At 50.4% G+C, this 4,995-nt stretch overlaps 1 pseudogene; it reads right to left on the bottom strand.

Moving 5' to 3' along the window:
* Positions 1–1,096: 1,096 nt before the first annotated feature.
* Positions 1,097–1,969, bottom strand: LOC144112451 (cullin-3-B pseudogene; annotated as a pseudogene).
* Positions 1,970–4,995: the final 3,026 nt, after the last annotated feature.

A 4,995-nucleotide genomic window follows, 5' to 3' on the forward strand; every position in this document is an offset into this window, starting at 1 on the left:
TTCTTAATCTCATCCGACCACCTAACATTCTGCCGCCCCCTGCTACGCTCACTTTCTGTTGGAATCCACTCCGGTACCCTTAAGGACCAGCGGTTATTTTGCCTTCGCAGTACATGCACTGCCCAAGTCCGCTTCTTCCTCTTGGTTTCGACGAGGATGTCATTAGCCTGCGTTTGTTCTTCCTCTTGATTTCGACTTGGATGTCATTAACCTGCGTTTGTTCTTCCTCTTGATTTCGACTTCGATGTCATTAACACGCGTTTTTTCACTCACCCATTCTGCCCGCTTCCGGTCTCTTATTGTTACGCCTATCATTTTTCTTTCCATGGCTCGCTGTGTTGTCCTTAACTTAAGCTGAACCCTTTTCGTTAGCCTCTACGTTTCTGTCCCGTAGGTGAGTACCAGTAGGATACAGCTGTTGTCTAGTTTTGTCTTGAGGGATATTCTTAAACTGGCATTCATGATCTGAGATAACCTGCCAAATGCGCTCCACCGCATTCTTATTCTAGTTGTTTCCCTCTCATCCTGATCAGCGGTAACTACGTGCCCTAAATAGACGTATTCCCTTATACTAGCAGTTGTTTGGCCTTCCGGAGTGCGTTAGCCTCCTTAGCTGTCATTTCCAACTACAGTCACTGTCTAGCAGCCTGTAAACCAGTACGCTATCACGTCATACCCTTAAGACGGAGCTTAAGTGTTTTCTCCAATTTTTTATTGGAGTGATTTATTCAACTTCCCTTAAGGTACTTAACTATATTTAGCTTTAATGTGAAACGGAGTAAAATGAAACAAACAACTGGGCAAATTCTAAAGAGCTGAAAATTCCTTCTTTGTGTTCGAAAATAATGAGGCCAGGACACCGGTGAGATCAGCAGATTGGTTTGGATATTATATGACAGAGACGGTGGAGAGCAGGCTGAGGATGTACTCAAAGTCTGCACTGATAATCTTCTTGACGAGGAACTCGTCACTGAAACAGGTATTCAGAATGTGCTCATAGTGGTCCTTAAGATCAGTCAGCTTCTTAACTAAGCACAGCGAGTCTGCTTTGTCGCCGTCCTCCGCCATGAGTGATCTGCCCAGATCGCGCAGGTAGTTACTCACACACTCCGTTACTCCTTTGCGGCCGTTCTCTCAGCCGAAAAATGCGTGTGAGGTCCCCTACCCTTTGGTTCTTCAATAAGGCCACGACGCCCGAGTCTTCCTTCGCCACGATGGCGTTCACGTGGCTGGCAACCAGCTCCTGGTAGACCACTTGCTGGATGAGGCGCTCGGTGTCGGGGTCCAGGTAAAGCTTTGCCCGCTGCGTCTCTTCGCTAATGCGTTGCTCTGCCATGTTCATGTAGTCGATCGCGCTCATTTCCGCCAGCTGTTTGTGACTTTCGAGGGCACAGAATTTAGCTGACCTGGCCAAAAAGGGTCGCTTGAGATCTTCCTCGTAGATCGATCTCGAATTGACGCCCAATTTTCCCAGCATCTGGCAGGCGTTCTTGACTGATAGCTTGTCGACCATCTCGCCCTCGAGATCTCGGCTCATCGTTTGCAGGCGGCACTCTTGCAGCTTGGGTTGCGTGTCTCCGTGGCGCGATACTTCGTAGCGGAAAAGAAGCACCCCGAGGTTGTGAACGCTGCACAGTTTGTACCGTGACACGTGCACCTGTTCCAAGTACCTGACGATGTCCCTGATCCGGTTCACTCTTATCCGATGGTCGTTCCAGGCTTGATTTGGAGTCCGTAGGAAGGCGTCGTGAGGAGACGCCAAGATTTCTGGCCGAACCCTGTTCACCGGGTGGTCGGTCACGACTTCAATCAGTCCGCCGTGGAGCAGCGCCCCTCTTTCCTGGACAACCATCGCGTGGGCACTGAGGTGTAGATCTTCGAACTGCCGCCCGGTCTCGCCCTTCTCTGGGATGCCCTGAATGGCCCTCCGCAGAGCCTGCCAGGGGTTCCCGGTGCCGCCGTCTCCCATCGTATGCGAAGGCTCTGGAATCTGCACCACCTTGGCGTCCTCCTTCGCGAAGAACCAGGCCTAAATGTCCGTCCACCGCTACCGCGCTCGAACGCTTTTCTTCTTCCTCACCCCATTAAACATGGCACATAACGCTCTTCTCGAGGCCACTGCACGTCTTCATTCTCTTCCATGCATGTTGTTGCCTCAAATACAATGGCATATGCCCACGGTGAGGAATTGGCCAGGGTTTGGAGGAGATCCAGCCAGGAGAAAACTCATCCAATTTTTTTTCAAGCGGCTAATAAAATAGAGGAATTTGAGAGAAAAAGTAAATCAACAATTCTGAGAGATCTTGAGGAAATAGGAATGAAAATTGAGGAAACAAAGCCGTTTGGGTGGAATAACTAAATTTAAAAGATTAATCGGAAAGAAAATAATATTGAGAGGAAAATAAAGGCTTCAATTTAACACGAAAATCTCCGGGTTTCAAAATTATACTTGTGAAGAAGCTGACACACCTGCCTGATGGCCCTTTGACGGTCGCACCGAAGGAAAGGAAGACGGACAGAGTAAACGGCAGCCCTAATTGAGTGAGAGGATTTTGCAAAAACTGATTTCTCTGCCGTGCAAAGCGCCGGCAGTAGAGGATGAAATGATCTATCGTTTCAACGTCCCCGCATGACGCACATAGATTCCACGACGTGAACCCAGAACGCAATAAATATAGATTAAGGCGAGGAATCCTGCGGCGCAACAGCGTCATGGAAACCTCACATTGTCTTGATGCGCAAGAACGTATGTTCTATGGGAATCTTAAATGTTCGAAATCCGCTGTACCAAGGATGGGCTCACGGCTCAGGTAATGGTGTATTTGGTAACGTTCATAACGGGACGTGGTCAACAGGGTGAGGTCCGGAACGACATGGGCAACAGGCTCATTGATAGCTTATCTCGCTAAGAAATCGGCCGTCGAATTTGAAGTAATGCCACAGTGCCCTGGGATCCACTGAAAGCGCACCTCTTCGACATGACGTTGCACGAAGTACATTAGGAATCGGTACAAGAGACTAGTTGCCGAACTTTCTAGTGCTGCCAAGACTCCCAAGACGACACTTTTAATATGCTTAGGGCCAAGAACCCCACCTCCGTCACAGATATATTCAACCTCTGCCAGAACTAGGATGAGCTGCGCAGACAGCGCGTTTTCACTCGACGACCCTGTGCGCAGCAGGAGACACTAGCCTCGCCGTGACGGCAGGGGCAGCTTACTCCGGTCCGAGATAAATCCCTTTGTCCGTGATGCGGTTACCCGGCAGCTGTCGCTTCTTCCCAATGTCCCGAGCCGATCTAAACTGGGGCGACACTCCAGCACGGGATCCGGGAGCGAGTGTCCGAGGCGCTGCCATCGGTTTGCTCACAGCCTCCCGCTGCAGCGCCGCTTACCTAGCCAAAGCCGCCAGGCAACCTCGGCAAGAACCATTTGTTTCACTTTGACCTTCACCGCCGTCGACCTAGTTTCCTCCTGCCCGACCATATGCCCGACCACCACGGCAACGTTCCACCAATGGCGGACACCGGACAACCTCCCTATTTGTTATGCCTGCGGAATGGTCGGCCACGTGCACTGCCGCCGCCGATTCCTGCCCCCTGCTGCCCCTGTCGACCCTCAAGTCTACGCCTATACGCCTCTTCCCAGCCTTTTCACCTCAATTAGCCTTCCGAAACCACCGACTCCTCCGATCGCAGACCCTCTGTTCGCCGCCGTTCCCCATCTCCGCGTCGCCACTCGGTCTCCCTTTCCCCGATGCGCCGTCGTCCCATGGACTTCGCGATCGGAGAAATAGTGACCGCAATTCCGGACACAAGAGCTGCTTGTTCGTCGACAAGTGCAAGGCCTCGACATTCACCGTCTAATATGATAAATGTTTCTGTGGAGGCCACCGATGTTTTCGCCCTTGTTGACTCCGGCGCTGCTGTATCTGCCTCGATCGAGAAACTGTGCCGCCAACTGCGAAAAGTGACGACGCCGCTATCTGGGTTTTCGCTTTGCACCGCTAATTAGCAACTTATCGAGCTTTTGGTCCAATGTACTACATCCCGGGTCACTATTCATAATGTTCTGCACATCACTGAATTCATCGCCTTTTCATCGCCCTCTCACGACGTCATCTTGTAAGCTGGGACTTTCCGAACATCAGGCTATCATCGACTGCATCATCATCATCATCATCAGCCTTACTACACCCACTGCAGGGCAAAGGCCTCTCCCATGTCTCTCCAATTAACCCTGTCCTTTGCCAGCTGCATCCGCCCTTTGCCTGCAAACTTCTTAATCTCATCCGCCCACCTAACCTTCTGCCGCCCCCTGCTACGCTTACTTCCTCTTGGAATCCACTCCGTTACCCTTAAGGACCAGCGATTATCTTGCCTTCGCATTACATGCCCTGCCCAAGCCCATTTGTTTCTCTTGATTCCGACTAGGATGCCATTAACCCGTGTTTGTTCCCTCACCCACTCTGCCCGCTTCCGGTCTCTTAACGTTACACGTATCATTTTTCTTTCGATGGACTGCACTCGTGCCGAAGTTGAACTTCTTCCCTTCGGTGACGAACCGGTGGGCGCTACTAATAAAGCCCGTTTAAAAAAGATTTTACTGCACTTTTCTTTTTCATATTGAGCGTGAATATCAGTGATGTCTACTTTACACGCACTTATGATAACGGTATTGATTCATCCTTGGAATGCATTGCAAAAGCAGCCCATTACCACAGAATGCTCACAAATAGTTACCCGGCTCGTTACTCCACCTCAGTCAAGTCGTTCTCCTGTTTAAAGATTTGTGTCCGTGGTTGCAGCTGATGGCCTCCCAGTGCGCAGTTTGTCTTCAACGCTGTTTTTCCTTTTGTGAGAACTTCTAAATCCGCCTATACTTGTTACTCTTGTCAACTGCATTGTCTCGGTTAGCGTACTGCAGACTTCTGTGGTAGTAGGACAGAATGCATCTTTTGTTTGACAGGAGCTCAGTGACGGCACGTCCTTCATTT

Source organism: Amblyomma americanum, unplaced genomic scaffold (genome assembly GCF_052857255.1).
Source record: "Amblyomma americanum isolate KBUSLIRL-KWMA unplaced genomic scaffold, ASM5285725v1 scaffold_143, whole genome shotgun sequence".
Classification (NCBI taxonomy): Eukaryota; Metazoa; Arthropoda; class Arachnida; order Ixodida; family Ixodidae; genus Amblyomma; species Amblyomma americanum.